The sequence below is a fragment of the Pleurodeles waltl genome, chromosome 11, assembly GCF_031143425.1.
Source record: "Pleurodeles waltl isolate 20211129_DDA chromosome 11, aPleWal1.hap1.20221129, whole genome shotgun sequence".
In the NCBI taxonomy this organism is placed as follows: Eukaryota; Metazoa; Chordata; class Amphibia; order Caudata; family Salamandridae; genus Pleurodeles; species Pleurodeles waltl.
Window position 1 is genome coordinate 370,029,976 of NC_090450.1, and position 21,120 is coordinate 370,051,095.

A 21,120-nucleotide genomic window follows, 5' to 3' on the forward strand; every position below is an offset into this window, starting at 1 on the left:
TGTTCTGCAGCCTCCAGTATCCAATGCAAGGAGCGTTGTGGGACGTGTTTCAGATGTCCTGGAGCGGCCAGTTGCTTTACGCGTTTCCCCCCATACCCTTGATTCCTCGGGTTCTGAGGAAGGTTCGCCAAGACCAGGCCCAAGTCATCTTGGTGGCACCGGACTGGCCAAGAAGGGTGTGGTAAACAGACATCCTTCAACTCTATCAGTGCCCTCCGCTCCGTCTCCCACTCAGGGCAGACCTCCTCTCAAAGTCGCAGTGGCAGGTTCTACACCCCCACCCCCAGAGCCAGCACCTTCATGCCTGGAGATTGAACGGGGCAACCTGAGTTCCAATTCTCTCCCACCGGATGAAGTGGATGTTATTCTATCGTCCAGGCGACACTCCACTAAATCCATTCATGCCGGTAGGTGGGCAAAATTTGTGGTTTGGTGTGGAGAGAATCAAAAAGATCCCTTAAAGGCCCACCTTTCAGATGTTCTTTTGTTTGCTCTTGATTTATCAAAGAAAGGCTGTGCGGTAGCTACAGTTAAGGGCTATTTAGCGGCTCTGTCGGCTTTTCTTTGCTTTCCGGACCAGCCTTCTTTATTCAAATCTCCGATTGTAAATAGGTTCATTAAGGGCTTAGTTAATAAGTTTCCTCCCACGCCCCTTCACATGCCTCAGTGGGATTTAAATCTGGTTTTGACATTTCTGATGGGTTCGCCTTTCGAGCCCATGCATTCATGCCTGTTAAGATATTTAATCCTTAAGACTGTTTTCTTGATTGCAATTACCTCTGCTAGAAGGGTTGGGGAGCTTCAAGCCCTTTCCATTAAACCCCCCTTTACCAAGTTTTTCCCTGATAAACTGGTGCTGAAAACCAGGGCAGCTTTCCTGCCAAAAGATGTCACTCCTTTTCATTTGCGACAGACTATTACCCTTCCCTCTTTCTACCCTCCTCCACACCCCTCTAAAGATGAAGAGAGACTCCATCAGTTGGATCCTAAAAGGGCTTTTAGCTTCTACTTGGAGAGAAAAAAAGACTTTCGTCTGGAGGATCAGCTGTTCGTGGGGTATGTTGGACAGCGGAAGGGCAGAGCGGTCTAGAAGCAAACTATCTCCAGGTGTGTCATCCTTTGTATAAAAGTTTGCTACTCACTGGCAAAGAAAGTTCCCCCTGAGGGTATCACGGCCAATTCCACCAGAGCTAAGTTGGCCACTTCGGCCCTGGCAAGAGGGGTTCCAATATTGGACATTTGTAAGGCGGCAACTTGGGCGTCCCTCCATACCTTCGCAAAACATTACTGTTTGGATTCTGAGGTGAGGAGGGACGGCCATTTGCACGCTCGGTATTGCAGGATTTCTTGGTGTAATCAGGTAGGCACCCACCACCAAGTGCGGTACTGCTTTGGGACTCTATTCATAAGGTGAGGAATCCACAGGTAGTTGTATCCATCAGAAGAACAAGTTACTTACCTTCGGTAACGCTTTTTCTGGTGGATACACTAGCTACCTGTGTATTCCTCACAGTCCCTCCCGCCTCCCCATTGCCTGCCTGATTGCACGGATATAGTTGCAAAGGTTTATATATATATGAATATATATATATATGTGTATAATTTGATATTTATATTTCATGTGAATATATGCAATTATGGGAAGTGTTCTTGTGTATATGTATTTTTTATGTTTTTTATGGGTCGGTTCTCACCTGTTCGCCTCAAAGGCACGTAAAAAAATGGGGTGAAACTGACGTCAGCACGCCGACGAGGACCTCTTATTGGCAAGGTGACGTCAGATGGAGTCACGTGGAGCCGTGCTATTATGACGTCCTCGTCGACGTGGACAGCTAGGAAGAAGACTTTCCGTTGGATGCTGGCGCAAGGACGAATTCATAAGGTGAGGAATCCACAGGTAGCTAGTGTATCCACCAGAAAAAGCGTTACCGAAGGTAAGTAACTTGTTCATCTTATTCATGTTTATATATTCCTAAAGACCACACTCTCATTGGCACACACGAACCCTGTCACAGTGCTCCAAGGCAAAGTATTTTGTTCAAACCAAAGTACCTGTCTCTTGAAGCCCGCCATGGGGATGTCTGGTAACAATGTACAAATTGTTTAGCTTTCAGTAGCTTATGATGAATTTCACTGCTCAGACATAGCTCTCACTACAGAAAAGGTCAGAGACCCTAGTTTCAGCCTCTGTTGTAGATTTTGGTGAGAATGACTTTGAGGCTGCTGGGCCTCATGTCCTCCTGCATCCTATTGGTGAATCATGCCAGATGGCATATGTGGGCTCTGCATTAGGACCTGAAGTTCCAGTGGGTGCATCATCAGGGGAATCTCTCCAACATAGTTCTGATCTCAGAGGAAACTCCCCCTTTCTGATGGATAAAACTACCTGTGGATTCCTCACCTTATGAATTCGTCCTTGCGTCAGCATCCGACTGAAAGTCTTCTTTCTAGCTGTCCACGTCGACGAGGACATCATAATGGCACGGCTCCACGTGACTCCGTCTGACGTCAACGTGCCAATAAGAGGTCCTCATCGGCGTACTGACGTCAGTTTTCATTTTTTCCGTGCCTTGTTGATAACTGTAGCATTTTTTGGTGGTTACAATGTCGCCTCCAAAAAAGTCAGGTTTCAAGCCGTGTAGAGAATGCGGGGGTCGGATGTCAGTGACCGACCCTCATTCGGATTGTATTTGGTGCCTTAGTTCAGAGCATGATGTTGAAGGATGCTCTTCGTGCCAGAGCATGAATCCTAAAGCTCTGAAAGAGCGTGAGGCAAAGCTTTTCCTAGCAAAAGCGAAGAAGAAGGGCCATAAAAAGGATTCCTCCCATGCTTCACCCAAGAAGCATAAGAAGCAGCGTCATCATGATTCTCAGCACCGTCATGACTCTCGGCGCCGGCCGGAGCAGAGCCGATCAAGGTCGAGGTCGAGGTCGCGGTCTTCTCGATGCCAGAAGACATTGGAGATGAGCCCTACTGTGACGCCTCAGCCCAGGAGTCCAGAGTTGTCGCCGGCGCCATCTGTCTTTGAGGTCGTTCATTATAGCCCTCAATTGTCGCAGGCGTCGAGGGATCCTGATGTACAGCAGATCTCTGTTCAGCAATACCCGGCTTTCATGGCTCCAGGGACGGATCCGGCTGCATTTTTTAATGCAATGTATGCCGTGTTTCAATCTATGGCCCCTGCTGGTGCACCGGCGGGTCCCACAGGGCCATTGGCGTTTGATTTGGGCTCTCCGGCGCCGTACAAGGTGGCTCCATTCATGCCCTTTTGCCCTACGGAGACTGTCGGATCGGCGCCGAGGGAATCCCCTAGTGGGAGTTCACCACTTGTGACGGTGGATCTACTATCGCGTCAGCCGACTCCATCACTGCACTATCCGACGTCGATGATGTCTCCTTCCAGACCGGCTCCATCGCCTTCCTGCCAACCGACTCCACGGAGGTCATCGTTGGACTCCGTGCCGGCACCGGTTGAGACTAGAAGTCATCCATCTCTTCCTGGGCCTTTCCGAGGTTTGAAGTCGTCGGCGTCGATGGACTCTTTATCGGCGCCGGCCCTAGAGACAGATCTTCGGTCTCGTAGGAAGGCATTAAGACTTTTGGAGGAGGAGGAATATAGACAGCTGGAGGAAGATGAGATTGAGCCTTCGGATGAGTTCCAGGGTCTGGCCACTACAAGTGGTCTGGATACTTCCCCGGAGTGGGACATTGTGTCTCCGGGAGAGTTTACGGAAGAGGCCGCTTCCTTCCATACAGTGGTAAGGAAGGCAGCAGAATTTCTGGACTTGCCTTTGTCTGTGGCGGAGGTGAAAACTAACCTGCTCACAGAGGTACTGCATCCTTCTGCATCCAGTGCTGACCCTTTGCTGCCTTTCAATGAGGCTTTAACTGAGCCTATGTTGGACTTGTTGAAGAAGCCTGTTACGACTCCTGCAGTGAACAGGGCAGTGGCAAGGAGACATAGGGGCGCACCAGGGCATCCGGTTTTCCTGTCACAACATCCAACTCTGGGAAGATTAGTAGTCCAGGCGTCTTGCTCCGCAAAGTCTGCTCCTGTAACATTTCCTGGAGTCCCAACTGATAGGGAGTCCAAGAGGATGGAGCAGTCTTCGAAGAAGATCTTTTCATCATGTAGTATGGCGCTTAAGGCTACTAATTCTACCTGTGTGCTGGGCAGGTAAGTCCATGCCCTTATGGACTCTGCTAAGGAAATGGCAAAGGATCTGCCACAGGAGACGCAAAGGTCGTTTGGATCCCTTTTTATGGATGCGCAGGCGGCTGCACAGCAAATTATACAATCTGGCCTGGACACTTCGGATTCGATAGCCAGGGACATGGGAACATCTGTGGCTACTAGGAGGCATGCCTGGTTAAGGTCCTCTGGTTTTTCATCGGATGTTCAATCCACCTTAATGGATCTACCATTTGATGGGGAAAAGCTGCCCTTGAACGGTTTAAGGACTGTCGTGCGACAGCTAAGTCTTTAGGCTTACAGACCTCTGCTGCAACATCTTATAGACCTTTTCGCAGGTTTCGGGGTTCACTCGTGGCTCTGCCTTTCGGAGGTCACAGTCCTTCGCCCAGCAGCCTGCCAATCCGCCCTATCGTGCCTTTAGAGGGCGGGGTAGGGGTAGAGCCAGAGCCAGAGCCAGAGGGCCAGCTCAGCAGCTGTCATCTTCATCCTCCTCCGGTGGACAACAGCAGAAGCAGCCCTAGTTTTCCCCACTTTATCATCCATACTTCTCCTGTAGGGGGAAGATTGAGTCTTTTTCTACAGAAGTGGAAGTCGATTCCAACAGACTCGTGGGTGTTAAGAATTGTGGAAAAAGGTTATGCTCTCCCCTTTCAGGAGTTCCCTCCTCCCTTTCCCCCCTGTCCCTCCTTTTGTTCAGAAGACCATCTTCTGTTGTTGCAACAGGAGGTTATGGCCATGTTGTCAAAGAGCGCTATAGAGTTGGTGCTGTTGCAGGAAAGGGGTCAGGGGTGTTATTCAAGATATTTCCTGATTCCCAAAGTGGACGGTCGTCTAAGGCTGATCCTAGACTTGAGGATTTTGAATTTGTTCCTCAAGCAGGAACAATTCAAAATGCTGACCCTAGCGCAGGTGCTATTGGCGTTGAACAAAGGAGACTAGATAGTGTCTGTCGGCTTGCAGGATGCGTACTTTCATATTCCGATAATCAAGTCGCACAGGAAGTATCTCCGGTTTGTGGTCGGAATGCAACACTACCAGTTTGCGGTCCTTCCGTTTGGACTTACTTCAGCACCTTGGGTTTTTACGAAGGTGATGGCGGTTGTTGCAGCACATCTCAGAAGGAGGGAAATAGGGGTTTTTCCCTACCTGGACGATTGGTTGATCAAAGCCAAGACTCCAGAGCTTGTGTTGTCTCATCTGCGAATGACAGCCCAGTTGTTGTTCGATCTGGGTTTTCCTGTAAATGTGCCCAAATCTCACCTGGAGCCCTCTCAATGCCTTCTGTTCATAGGGGCAGTACTGGACACAACATTGTTTCGGGCCTACCCCCGCCTCAGCGGGTTCGGGACATTCAGGCGCTGATTCCATTGTTTCAAATTGGAGCGGCAGTTCCAGTCCTCAAGGTCTTACGCCTGCTAGGTCTGTTTGCTTCTTGCATTCTGTTGGTCACTCACGCTCGCTGGCATATGAGGGCTCTTCAGTGGTGCCTCCGCAGGCAGTGGTTCCAGCACAAAGGAGATCTCAGGGATTCAATAAAGATCTCCAAGGACGCTGTAGCGGATCTTCATTGGTGGACAGTGGACAGCAACCTTTCCCAAGGAAAACCGTTTTCACTACCACCTCCGGTGGCCACAGTGATATCGGATGCTTCCACTCTAGGGTGGGGAGCTCATCTGGGGGACCTGGAGGTCAAGGGTCATTGGTCTCCAGCGGAACAGATGTTGCATATCAATCTGTTGGAATTGCGGGCGGTACGTTTGGCGCTCAAGGCCTTCCTCCCTTCCCTTCGCGGTCGGTCAGTTCAGATCTTAACAGATAACACTACCGCGATGTGGTATATAAACAAGCAGTGAGGAGTAGGGTCGTACCTTCTCTGCAGAGAAGCTCTGCAACTTTGTTCCTGGGCTCAGGACCATCAGATTTGCTTAATAGCGAATCATTTGGCCGGTGTTCTGAATGTACGGTCTCAGTCGTCACTTCTCGATAGATCACGAGTGGCGTCTCCATCCAGACCTGGTCCTCTACATCTTCGGGATGTGGGGTACCCCTCAGGTGGATTTATTCGCCACTTGAGAGAACGCGCATTGCCTGTTGTTCTGCAGCCTCCAGTATCTGTTGCAAGGAGCATTGGGGGATGCGTTTCAGATGTCCTGGATCGGCCAGTTGCTTTACGCGTTTCCCACCATACTCTTGATTCCTCGGGTTCTGAGGAAGGTTCGTCAGGACCGGGCCCAAATCATCTTGGTGGCACCGGACTGGCCGAGAAGGGTATGGTATACAGACCTGCTTCAACTCTCTCAGTGCCCTCCGCTCCGTCTCCCGCTCAGGGCAGACCTCCTCTCACAGTCGCAGGGGCAGGTTCTACACCCCCACCTCCAGAGCCTGCACCTTGATGCCTGGAGATTGAACGGGGCAACCTGAGTTCATTTTCTCTCCCACCGGATGTAGTGGATGTTATTCTATCGTCCAGGTGACACTCCACTAAATCCATTTATGCCGGTAGGTGGGCAAAAATTGTGGTTTGGTGTGGAGAGAATCAAAAAGATCCCTTTAAGGCCCACCTTTCAGATATTCTTTAGTTTGCTCTTAATTTAGCAAAGAAAGGCGGTACAGTAGCTACGGTTAAAGGTTATTTGGCGGCTCTGTCAGCTTTTCTTTGCGTTCCAGACCAACCTTCTTTGTTTAAATCTCCGATTGTAAATAGATTTATTAAAGGTTTAGTTAATAAGTTTCCTCCCATGCCCTTTCACATGCCTCAGTGGGACTTGAATCTGGTATTGACGTTTTTTGATGGGTTGCCTTTCGTGCCCATGCATTCATGTCCGTTGAGATACTTGGTCTTAAAGATTTGTTTTCTTGATTGCGATTACATCTGCTAGGAGGGTTGGGGAGCTTCAAGCCCTTTCTGTTAAACCTCTCTTTACCATGTTTTTCCCCGATAAAGTGGTGTTGAAAACCAGGGCGGCTTTTCTGCCAAAAGTTGTCACTCTTTTTCATATAGGGCAGTCTACTACCCTTCACTCGTTCTACCCTCCTCCCCACCCCTCTAAAGATAAAGAGAGGCTCCATAGGCTGGACCCTAAGAGGGCGCTGAGTTTCTACCTGGAGAGGACAAAAGACTTTTGTCTGGATGATCAGCTGTTCGTAGGGTTTGTTGGACAGCGAAAGGGTAGAGCGGTCCAGAAACAAACAATCTCCAGGTGGGTCATCCTGTGTATAAAAATGTGTTACTCTCTGGCGAAGAAAGTTCCTCCTGAAGGCATCAGGGCCCATTCTACTAGGGCTAAGTCGGCTTCCTCGGCCCTAGCGAGAGGAGTTCCATTAGTAGACATATGCAAGGCGGCAGCTTGAGCGTCCCTCCATACCTTTGTAAAACATTAGTGTTTGAACTCTGAAGTGAGGAGGGACGGTCATTTTGCTCGTTCGGTATTGCAAGATTTCTTGGTGTAATCAGGGGGGCACCCACCACCGAGTACGGTACAGCTTTGGGACTCTATTCATAAGGTGAGGAATCCACAGGTAGTTGTATCCATCAGAAGAACAAGTTACTTACCTTCGGTAATGCTTTTTCTGGTGGATACACTAGCTACCTGTGGATTCCTCACAGTCCCTCCCGCCTCCCTGTTGCCTGCCTGATTTCACAGTTATCTTGTAGTGGTAGTCTGTACTCCACATCAACTCGTAGAAGCTCTGTGTGATGCGGCTAGTATTGAAAGTATTTCTTCCCTCTGTCAAGGGAAATTTAGTGCAGGTGTTCATAGACACCACCACCTCAATGAGGTACTGCAAAAAGCACGGTGGGTTGCGTTTGTGGACCCTTTGTCAAGACGCCCAGCGTCTTTGAACATGGCTGAAACAGCAGGGCATTTCTTTGGTGGTTCAACACCTGGCAGGTTCTCTGAACACCAGTGTGGACAAACTCAGCTGTCGATGCCTATCAGATCATGAGTGGTGTCTCCATTCGGAGGTGGCACAAGGACTCTTTCAGCAGGGGGGGGGGAGAGCCTTGGGTAGATCTATTCACCTTGGAAGAGAATGCTCAATGTCAACAGTTTTGCATGTTGAAGTTTCCAAAGCAGCTATTTCCCAAAGACACTTTTCGTCTCAAGTGGAGTTCAGGCCTCCTGTATGCCTTTCTTCCCCTACCACTTCTGTCCAGAGTTCTCAAGAAGATCAGAAACGACCAGGCTCAAGACATTCTTGTGGCACCCGATTGGGCATGGAAAGTCTGGTAAACCAAGCTGCTGAAAAGGAGCAAAAATCCTCCGATCAGGCTGCCCTTTCAGGAGATCGTCTGTCACAGCAGTAGTGGAGGGTCCTCAACCCAAACTTGTCAACTCTATGACGTCTTGCATGGAGATTGAGCGGCAACAGTTGGCAGCCTTTGACCTTCCTCCGGAACCCATGTTTTAGTATCCTGTCTGACACTGGGAGAGTATTCAAAAGATGACGAATCTGCAGTTGGATAGAGTTTCTATCCAACTATCTGGGTAAGTAACGTATTTGGCTGGTTGAAAGCTGACTTCTCGATGGTTGGGTGAATGCTGATTTCCTGTTTGCCAAATGGGTGTCCTTGTTGATGGCTTTCAGGCTCATCCGGCTGGTGGGTTGGAAGCACTGGCTTATTGCTAGATGCAGGAGCATCATCACGGTCATTGTCTTGGTCTTTCTCGGGCTAGGCAATAGGCTACACGTCCAGCACAAATAAAGAGAGATGTCATAAACCCCAGCTCGCGGATGTATCAATATTTGTTTGAGAGTATATGTTGTATGTTCACGAGGCAGTGTTAGAGTGTCACAATTGCATTGGTTACAGTGTCAAAATGCATACGTACTTACCTTGACCAGTGAGGCTATTTCTGTGAATAACTGCATCTTTGTCTCTTCTAGTGGAGTGCATCAGAACCAGAGCACAAATGAAGCAGGACCACCCACTGTAGCTACAAAGTCCAAGTCGTTTTGCATGACAAGCCTCCAGATAATCATCTTTAAATTGTCCTAGCAATGCCTGCAGACCTTAACATCTCTCACAATCAAAGGAATTGCATCACAGACTGATTATTTAAAGGTCTCCCAAAGATTGGTGGTTGTTCTTGAAGGAGCATATAGTTTATTGTTCTGCTTTATATTAGCCAATATTTCTGCTTTGCGCCTCAAGGCTCTTTCAGGCAATTGAGATCCAGGTATGAATGGTTCTCCTTCACATCATCTTGCCTACCTGACAGGCAACCATCATAATCCGGAGTAACCATCAAGCACAGAACTTCATTATAATGGAGCATATAAAAAGAGAGTTTAATTATATGAGCAGTATCACATGGAGAGAGTTTTAGGCAGTGTACAATCCGAACAGGGCTTTCGTAATTGACTCGCTAAGGCCTATGGCAAATTTATTAGAAAATAGAACAGGGCTAGACTTGGCTTCTGTGCTGTTGGCATAATTCTGAAATTACCAGTTTGACATCATCTGGGACTACAACAGTTGATGTCCTCATTAAGGAATACAGGGCCAGATGTTTGAATTTTTCATTTGAAAAGAACAGTTGCAATTTGTGCACTGAATGTTTGCGACAATCTGATTTTACAAACTGACCTATGGACCTACCAGGTCAAATAACAAAATAAGGAATCACAGCGGTTCACAGGCTAGCCTGCTTTATTGATATGCGATAGGGAGGTGTCAATTTGCTTGCAAGGGACAGCAGATCACCATCCTTTCTTTACATTCCAAAATGGAAAACATTTTTTAAGCAGACTGTGTTCCTTATAGGAACCGGTGCTGCTTTAAAGAACATAAAGCTTTCTATTTTGGAAAATGTAATGTGGAGCATGGGGTGGCTGTTTGGATCTCTAGCAACTCCCTCTGAGGCTGTAAAGTTGATCACCAAAGAGGAAGAGGTCCCAAATCAGTTGGCACTTCCTTTGAGAGTTTGATAGCAGATCAATGGTTTGCAAAGGAAATTGCAGTTGCAAAACATTGACACACACCAGACCAAACCTCAATTTGGAAGGAACACCTTTTTTTATCACCTTCCAAACTGTGATTCAGTATGGGTCACCAAACTCATTTTACAAGCTGCAAAAGCTTTTCCAAGCCACAAAATGTTTGTTTTCACATTTAAGATATCCATTATGCAGTTGCAACCCTAAAAGTCCCATTGTTGCAACTGCATGTGCAGTATCAGGAGGATTGAATCATATGAGGAGATTATAAGGTAAGGAGAAGATATATAGGGGCACAACATCTTAGGTGCTCACAGAGTAACTAGTGTTCCATTTCCCATTAAACATCACACAGTAGAGTTCCTCAATCGCCAAATAGTATTGGCTTAAGCAGATTGTCATAAAGGTATAACTTCTGCCAGCATTAATATGAATAAAACCTTGTTCTTCTAGGACTGGTGGGTGTTGGCCAGGGTGTTGATAAGTCTTCCTTGCCACCCGTAAGCACTTCTTCACCACCTGAGATAGCAGGTCAGTGACAGTGCACCAAGAGGGAAAGGGTAATGGGAACGAGAGCAGAGCACTGGTTTAAACTGACGCAAATGTGGCCAATCACTTCTTCAGTGTTTCTTTTTTGGTTGTGTTTTCTATCCACATGCACACAAAGGATCAAAGTGAGAAGGCAGTTATGCAACAGCAGAGTGCATTGTTAGCGCTTTTGTACAACATCCTTTCGTGTCCAGTTAGGTGCAAGTGATGACTAGATGTTCTCTCCTATAGCTGTGTTACAGTGCAAGGGCTACAGCATTACAATGAGGTTAGCTGGAGTAGAACAATGCATTACTGGATCATTGATACGTTTGTACCTGTGTGATATTAACATGAAAGCCCATGAAGACCATATGTAGGAGCAGTATTGCAGTATATTTCTATGTTATCATTGTGTGCCTGTGCAATACCACCTGCACCATAAGGCACATAGAAATTACCACAAACAACTTAGGCTAACAGAAATCTCTTAGTGATGCTGTGTCACTGCAGAAGCCTTCAGCTGTAAAGTATTTGTCACATTGCATTGTGTATTGCAAAATTTATAGGTAAACATAGATATGGCCTGTTGGACCTGTCCCTTTTTACAGGGTCATCCCCAAACTTTTTGTCTCCTTCCTCCTACTTTTTCTGACTAGTTTTTGTTGGCTTTAGGGTGCTGGGCACTTTACCACTGCTGACTAGTGCTAAAGTGTAAGTGTTATCTGTGTAAATTGTATGTGTAATTGGCTTTTCCATGATTGGCATATTTGATTCAGAAGTAAGTCTATAGTAAAGTGCACTAGAGGTGCCCAGGGCATGTAAGTCAAATGCTACTAGAGGGCCTGCAGCACTGATTGTGCCACGCACATGAGTAGCCCTATAAACATGGCTCAGACCTGCCACTGCAGTGTCTGTGTGTGCAGTTTTAAACTACCAATTCGACCTGACAAGTGTACCCCCTTGCTAGGCCCAAACCTTCCCTTTTTATACATATACAGCACCCCTAAGGTAGGCCCTAGGTAGCCCCATGGGCAGGGTGCATGATATGTTTAGGTAGGATATGTGGTTGTGTGTTTTTACATGTCCTAACTGTGACATACTGCCAGATTCGTTTTTCACTGCTGCAAGGCCTATCTCTCTCATAAGTTAACATGGGGGGCTGCCTTTAATAACTTTTAAGTGAAGTTTCCCTTTGAGCACAGTTAGAGATGTGGAGTTTGGTGTCTCTGAAATCACAATTTAAAAATACAACTTTTGGTAAAGTTGGTTTTTAGATTGTCAGTTTGAAAATGCCACTTTTAGATAGTAGGCATTTTCTTGCTTAAACCATTCTGTGACACTGCCTGCTTGTGTATCCCCTGTCTGGGTCAGACTGACTGTTGGGCTGTTTGTGAATCTCCACTAGACAGTGACACAAAGGGAGCTGGGATGTAGCCTGCATAGCCTGATGGTCCATCTGGGCTAGAGTGGCGGGAAGAGCTGACACTTATTCCTGAATGGGCTGTGTCCGCTCTCACACAATCCATTCTCCAACCCCCTGGTGTGAGTCTGGAGCCAGGCCTGGGCAAGTCAGGATCTTGTGAACAACAACTTCTAAGGCAGAAAGGGGTTTAAGTATTGGACCCAAAACCCCAGATTTTAAGATTGCTTCTAGAGTCAAGAGGAACCTCTGCCAAGGAGAAGAGCTGGAGGAGGATTACTGCCCTTTTGCATGTGACTGTGCTTTGCTGGGTTGGCCTGCAGTTGCTGCTTCTGCCTGAAAGAGGACAAAGACTGGAGTTTGTGGTATATTCCTGCTTCTGACATGTCTCCAAGGGCATGGATTGAGCTTCTCTCCTGTTTTGAAGTCTAAGGGCCATCAAAAACGTCCTCTGCGGCACCTGGACTCTCTGCTGAGTCTCCAAGCCTGCCAAGTGATGCCCTCTCCAGTCCCTTGAGAGGTGAAGCTGAAATCCACGCACAGGAGCCATGCGGGGAAAATTTTGACGCGCCACCTACAAAGCAGCTGTAAAAATGACGCACCACCTGGATCGTGGCTGAAATATCAACGCACGACCTGCATCACAGCTGGGAAATTGATGCATCACCTGCATCACGGCTGGAGAAAGACAGCAACTCCTGCTTGTGACTGCTGAAAATGACAACGCAGCACTGATTATCGTCATCGTGCGGCAGGATTTCACATGCATCATCACTGGGCATCAAAATCGTTGTTAACCTGCCCGGACCCAAGGTGGCCGTCCAGAAATTGATGCATCTCTCTCTTGCGGAAGAGAAAAACAAAGCATTGTCTACCTGACCGGAGAAGAAACAACCCACAGCCTTACTTGCGAGTAAAGAATCAACGCATCGCTGACTTTTCTAACACACACTCGCCTGTGCAGCTTTATTTTTTACGCAAACCAGGTACTTTGTGTAACATTAATGCATCCATTGTTTTTTATGGAGTAAGACTCTTTTTAGTTTCAAAATGTATCACTTTAATTGTGTATGTTGGATTTTTGGCGTTTTGGTCTTGTTTGAGTTCGATAAATATTGGTTATTTTTCTAAACTGGTGTGGTGTTCGTTTTGTGGTGTTTTCACTGTATTGCTGTGTGTTTTGGTACAAATACTTTACACATTGCCTTTGAGATAAGCCTGACTGCTTGTCCCAATCTACCAAGGGGATGAGCAGGGATTATCCTATTTGTGTATCTCCATTGCCCTGACTAGAGTGAGGGTCCCTGCTTGGAGAGAGTGCATTCTGACTGCCAACCAGAGACCCCATTTCTAACAAGGCCAACAGTGTTGCCAAAAGTAATTGTAACAAGACGGTTATTTATATGAAGATTGATGCAAGTGCCACTAAGAAAATTCATGCTTGTCTGCCTTTGTCACTGTAGGCACCCTTGGATGATTTTTAAGACATTGTTGGAGGTGTGTACATTTTTATCTGCTCTTAACATCTTGGTATAGGTCTATGCAAATGTCTGAGTCTCAGAATCTGCCCTAGTCTCTAGAAGGCTAATGGATGATATTGTAAATTCTGTGTGTGAGTGTGTTACACACTTTCACATATTGTGTTTGGCCTTATGTTTTTGTATGCTGGGACATTTTGAGTCATTCAACGTTTAGGGAAATATTGTGTATTGCACTTTGTGATGGTGGCAGTCTGTTTTTCTAAGACAGACATGTAGAAACAGACATGGAGACAACAGTAAAGCTCTAAACACACACACACATTCACACAAACACACACACACACACACACACAAAACATACAGCAGTCCCTATACACAAGTACATGGAGAGCATGACTGTGTGACTGCATCTGTCTCTATAAGTAGGTGGGTGTAGATGTGTGTTTGTATGTGCTTGTGTTTGTCAAGATAGCAGATGCTGTAAGATGCAAGCCAAGCGTGTCCATATCTGCCACCATTCATCTCCCACAGATACGCTACAGTAAATCATTAGGCAAAACCTTTTACTATAGTCTTGTCCACAGGTGCTAGCCAAGTTACATTGTCCTTGATTATGATCAGACTATTTTTGTTACACAAAATACATTCTTGCTCCTGTTCTTACAAAGTCTTTTATGATTTCAATATCTCTTGGGAATGGAATGCCACATGAGATGCGGTAGCCATGTGGTTGTGTTCTGGGTATGAACAGGAACCAGGTGAAGTCTGCTGCTTGTTAATAGTAACTTTGGAATCAAGTGGGCTGCCGTTCTGCTCATACAAAGAAGGTTATGTATCAATTTTTTTCCTGCTACAATGAAACTGCAAAGATCCATGAACAACTGAAAAATGCAAACCTCAACTTTGAAAACCATGACTGCTAATTTAATAGAAAAGATAAGTGAAGATCAACTCTAGCCTACATGACTAGAGTTCTGGTTTCAGACTTTGTTGTAGCATTGAAAGAACAAACCCCAGTGGCAAGCCTCAGAGTCCTGGGTAGTACCCTGCTCAACATAAAAGAGGACCCTGTCTCTGGCTTCTAGTCCTGTCATCTCTTAGCCACCTTAAATGCCACCGTCCATAAATGCCTCATCAGTATTGTCTTATATAGTTTAATATATTCCACAAGGCTATCTGCTGACTGAAGCTATGTGAACCTGAAGTGGAGTGTCAAGACGTAACTCACACTTATGTTTTGAAATAAAGGAAACGGGGAGAGTATGTAAGATCATTGGTGACATGGCATCCATGATAACTGTTTTACTACAGGGGAAACCCACTCTTCTAAGAGGCCTATGAAACGTTGGTTCATGGCACTCGTACATGTTTGTTTTGTTCTGGCAAAGGAAGACTGCATGGTACAAACTTCCTTTATCTTACACACATCAGATTGGTAGTGATAGGAACAATAACAAGCATTAATAGGAGTTATCACTTACTCCTGATGAAAGCCGTGACCCTCAGTGCTCTTTCATTAGATGGCTGAAACATGTAGACACAATTATTCTTACCAGTGGCACCTAAAATAAAGGTATATCGCAGCAGCCTCTAGGTCTTTTTATATTCCTAATTCCCCACCAAAAAGAAATATCAACGTTCTTCCTCCGCCTAGATTGATCCTGTCCTGGTTTCTAGGATACCAGGATGAAACCCAAACATTAAGCATGCCACTATTAGAATGGGGAGGGTGACATTGCAAAATCTAAGTGTGAGTTATGCACTTGACTCCCCACTTCAGGTTCACATATCATGGGTCTGAGGATAGCTTTGTTTTAAATTGGCTAGTTTGGGGAGCAGTATACATGGACATTTCTATGGCTCTATAATTCATCATGGGTAGCGTTTATAGAGCTGAATGACTGCAGTGGTTCCCCCTAAATCTGTAATACCATCATTTCCCTGTTCAGATAGACACCTCAAGATCACACTGGCTATTCAGGAGTGTCCCAAGAATAATTTAAAAAATTAGCTATTTGGTCACACACAGCACGAGCACAGCAAAGGCAGCAGCAATGCAATCAGTCTTCAGACACAGAACTTGCAAAGCACAAAGACATAGTAGTCATGAAACCTCCACTGCAGCAGCTGCACTGGGTGTTACCAGTGGCCCATTGGGTAGGCTGTCGTTATCCGGTCTCACAATAATTATTTGGTCACAAACAGGAGTCTCCATAGAGAAGCTCCAAAACTGTTAGAGAAGAATGTGAAGAAGATGAAAAGTGAAGCCAAGAAATAGCAAAGGAAGGGATAGCAAGTCTTGTGTGTCGAACAACACCATCATTATGGTTCTCTCTGCATGCATAGGTCTTGCTCCTGTATGCAGAGGTATCACCTCCTCGGCGGCTCTTATCCTTTCCATGCTGAGATCTCCGTCCTGAATATGGGGATGCCCTCCCAGCATGCAGAGATGTCAACAGTTGAGGCTGAGCTCTCCACCTGCCCCAGCAGACATTAAATTACACACTGGAAGAGGAAGTCAGGGTTTTGTGGTTATTCTGAGCCATTCTATCAACACCACATCACCATCCTCCTCCATTCTGCTGCTCCTTTCTATATTCAAAGTCCCAACATGGCCGAAGGACAAGATAAGGGCCTCCCAATTTGAATATGACACATTGCAGATCATTTGGGAGGAGTTCCTTCAAAAGTACCATCAGATTTATGAGAGTCCTGAGACCAAGCTGAGCTGGGAACAAATGTGGAGAGACATCAGCATGTGCTGCAGTGCAGCGGGCATTGATACCCTGCGGGGAAGCTGTGCCGCAAGCATTGGGAAACCTATATTGATGGACCATATAAAGGTCCAGGGTATTCTGGGATTGTCCTACCGGCACACTCTTGGCACCACTCTATGACACCAATGTACAGGAGTTGTCCGAGAGCAGCCTGACCATTCCCTTGACCCCCACGTGCAGCTGGAAGTGTGTGAGTAGCAGACAGATGGTAAGTGTACCTTTGTGTATTCACTTAAGAGCACGTTTTCAGAGTGGTGCCCAGTCGTGTTCAGTCAGAGCTCTGACCGTACATTCCATTTTGCGTTTAACCTGTGTTACTTGTGTGTTATGAAAGGATTGAAAGTTTACAATTTCTAGCACGCATGAATTATAGTAGTTTTTGTTGGATTGCCTAATTATCTGTTCTTGATATACGGGAAATGCTTTTATGTTGTTTTATTGTGTGACAGTATATTAGTTAAAACACAACTTCAACATGTGGGATCTGTTACATTTTCATTTTGTCAATGTTAGTTTAGGTGATGTGACATTGTGTACCATTATTTTATTTTTTAACCACAATATTTTTTAAAACTAGAATTCAAAATTCGTTCAATTATAAAACAGTTTTGAAAGTATTTTAAACAAAAGTCAACAATAAGATATAGGGCTAGATTTGGACTTTGATGGACAGGATTTACTCAAGCAGAGCAACAGAAAAAAAGTACTGTGTCTCCTGGTTGGAGTACCCGCCTATCAGATTTAGAGATTTCTGTCGGCCCATGGACACTTCTTGCATCTCCCCATGGAAACGTTCTCCATTGGCATGGGGTCATTTTGCAGTTTTCACTTCCCCTTACCTCTAGGTTTTACCAGATAGTGAATGACAGTGAAAATGTGCCATTTGTTCTCCCACTCTAAATAGGGTGGGTGAACAAATGACAAAATCTCCAATGCAGCAAAATCGATCAGGCAGTCAAAGGTGTATGCCGGCAGGAGAGACAGAATAGTCTCTGGCATCTACATACTGAAGATCCTTCCAACGCCATTGCAGTCGAGAACCCTCTCTACCAATTTTTAAGTTAGGCTCATGTGATGTCTTGTACAAAACACCCCAATCTCAGATAGCCACCGTGTGGAAGATATTGCAAAACATCTTTTTACCTTTTGGAAAATATAATTTCTTACTATTTGGAAGGTCAACAAAATTAGCATATAAACATTGGATTGTGACCAGTTTCGTAATAACTGCACAATGTCAATTCTTGGATTTAGTAATATAATATAACTTTTCAAATAAAAGTAATTTGATATGCATTATTGAACACACAAATTTCAATGTTCTCTCTTTTTTCACATTCTGTTTCATCTTGCCAAGGATCATCCCAACAAGACCCGAGGCAAGGAAGAAGATCCTCAAACACGAGGCTGGTACAACCACTTTACACCATCAGCGGAGACAAGGAAGCCACCACAAGCAGAGGGGTTAATCCACTGAAGGCAAACAAGATCTGCCTCTAAAAGGCTCCGGTGGGGGGTGGCTTGAAATTCACATCTGAGATGAAGAGGTCTATGTACTCCAAGGCAGTCTGTGAACAACTCTAAACTTTATGAAGGAGTGTGACATCCTTGATAGCAGGCCTTACATTGCATCTACCTCACCAACCCACCTCACTTCCTGTTGTCCCAGCTCCAGTTTGCCTGCCCTTTCAATTTCCTCTTTTATCACTGTGTTACCTTTATCCTTTGGGGTGCCTGTTCCTGCCACAGCCAGCGATTTAATGCTTGTGTCAAAGGAGGACTTCACCATTGTTGTGGTGAAGACAGAGAACAAAAATGGGCAGGAGCTTTCGCCTCTCTGGCTAGGGAGAATGGCTTTAATATAGTGTAGGAGAGTGGATGATGTTTTTTGACACTTCATGGTAACTTTTGTTACATTAGTCCCCTTTGGATAAAGACTTCTTCCCTTGATGTTTCCACACATGTTACTTCCCCACCCTCCACAAATTTAAATTTTCTCTCTGCTATAAGATTCTTTTTTATTAAAGTTTGCCCAATTCCAAGGTTGGTTTTTATTTTTCCTCTATGAAAATTTTGTGAAAAAAATATTTTTAATATTCTGTATTTAAAATATGAAATCTAAACCATTATTATCTTTCTTTATTTTTTACAAAACTTTCAGATTAATACATGACATATCACGTAAAGGAAATGTCTAGTTAAAGATGCTTTCAATATAATGATGGTATTTTGAACATTACACTTTGAATGTAAAGCGGCACATACATAACGTTTCCTTTGTAGTAAATGCAACATCAAGCTTTCAACACAGATGCATTGCAGACAGAAGTTTGGTATGAAAAGTAATACAGATTTTTATTTTTCAAAAATATTTTTAGTGACTGTTAAGAATAGACTTGAGAATTTTTACAAATCAAAAAATAGTTTTTTGCGTGTTATCCTCTAATTCTGCCTACGCAAGGCAGGTGGTGAGATTATGTGAGAGTGTGTTGGTCCTGTGGGTGGGTAAGTTGGAGGGCTGGAGGTTGAGATGGTGCAGGTGGAGGTGGCGCAAGTAGCTGTGGCTGAGGAGTGAGGTGAACAGGTGGTGTGTCCCTCCTAGGTTTAGATTTGTTTGTTAATTGCCTTTATGATCTTTACAGTTGAGTTATGATGCCTTGCAGTCTCTTGCCTAAAACTAGAAGATGTTCTTGCAGCATTTTTGCATTGTCTTGGCTGGATTTGGCAACATTATCCAATACATGAGTCTGTATGTTAGTCACCTGAGGGAGTCCGTAAAGGGAGGCCGCTAACTCATGGACAGTAATCTCCATTTCTGATGGATACACCTACCTGTGGATTCCTCACCAAAAGAATTCTCCCCTCGCGCCAGCCTCGACGGAAATTTCTTCTAGCTCTGCACGTCGACGATGACGTCACAATCGCCCGACTCCACACGACGCCACATGACGTCATCTAGGCAATAAGAAGCCCTCGTCGACGTGCAGACGTCAGTTCCCTTTTTTCCGTGCCCGAATAACGGTTGTTTCTTCGAGGCTCACAGGGAGCTACTGTTACCAACGGACGGTTACGATGTCGCAGCCTAGAAAATCCGGCTTTAAACCTTGTAACCAATGCGGGGGTCGGATGTCAGTTACCGACCCCCAAGAAAACTGCCTCTGGTGCCTTAGTTCAGATCATGAGGTCGAGGCGTGCGGTTCGTGCCAGCGCATGAACCCTAAGGCGCTCAAAGAAAGAGAGGCGAAGTTATTCTTGGCTCGGTCCAAGAAGAAGAAAGAGAGGCGTCATAGGAGGGAGTCTTCGTCGAGATCCTCGAGGTCTTGCCACCATCATAGTGGCTCTCGGCGCCGGCATGGATCTCGGCGCCGATCGAGCAAGAGACGGTCCAGGTCTAGATCGGCTTCTCCATCAACTCGGCGTCGTCCGACGTGGGAGATAAGCCCGACCGCCACCCCTCCTCCACCGACGACCCCGACGTCACCTGGGTCGCTCTTTGAGGTCGAGCCTCTCCAGAGGCCTGAAGGTTCTCCTGGCCAGGAGTTACCCGGTCCCTCTTCGGCAGCTTTGCCGGCGACGGTGCAGCAGCAACAGTACCCGACTTTCCCGACTCCAGGTTCAGATCCTGCAGCGTTTTTGAACGCTATGTTTAACATCTTTGCTTCCATGGCGCCGGGTGGAAGTCACGCAGGTCCGTCTGGTCCTTTGGCCTACGATTTGGGTGTTCTGGCGTCTTTCAAGTCGGCGCCGTTCACCCCGTTTATGTCTGCTGCGTCTGAAGCAACGCCGATGCCTACGACAACGGTCAGGATGGCTACTCCTGTTATGGCGCCGTTGGATTCACCTCGGTTCTCATCGACGTCCAGGCCTGCTGATAGAGAGTCAAAAAAGATGGACCATACTGCTAAAAAGACATTTTCATCGTGCAGTATGACCCTGAAATCTTCCAACGCCACATTTATACTGGGACGTTACATACATGCCCTTATGGAAGAGGCAAAGGGCCATCCTAATGTGTCAAAGGAGATGCTGCAACTCTTTTCGGATGCTCAAGCGGCTGCGACGCAAGTGATCCAGTCTGGATTGGACACTTTGGACTCAGTGGCTAGGGCTATGGGCACGACCATAGTCTCTAGAAGGCAGTCTTGGCTTAGATCATCTGGCTTCTCGATGGACGTGCAGGCTACGCTCCTTGATCTCCCATTTGATGGGGAAAAGCTCTTCGGTTCTAAGGCTGACTCTGCCTTAGAATGATTTAAAGAGAGCAGAGCGACAGCTAGATCCTTAGGACTCCAGTCGTCGACCTCATCCGCCTGTAGAGGCTTTTGGAGATTTAAAGGATTTGGACGTGGTTCCTTTCGAGAAAGACTGCAAGGACCACAACAAACTGCTTCTACCCTGCCTTACAGATCCTTCAGGGGCAGGGGCAGAGTCCGTACGAGAGGAGCCACCTTGCAGCACTCTGCCTCTTCCTCTTCCTCGGGAGGGGTGCAGCAAGGAAAGCAGCTGTAGTCCTCCACCATTCCCTGTCCATTCGTCTCCAGTAGGGGGGAGACTTACCCTTTTTTACTTCCAATGTGGGAAGTCATAACATCAGACTCCTGGGTCATCGACATTGTGAAGAAGGGGTACGCTCCTCCCTTTCGGGAATTTCCTCCCACCCTCCCTCCCCGCCCATCCTTCTGTTCGGAAGACCATCTTCTCCTGTTACAGCAGGAGGTATTATCCCTACTACAAAAAGGTGCAATAGAGTTGGTTCCCGAGCAAGAGAGGGG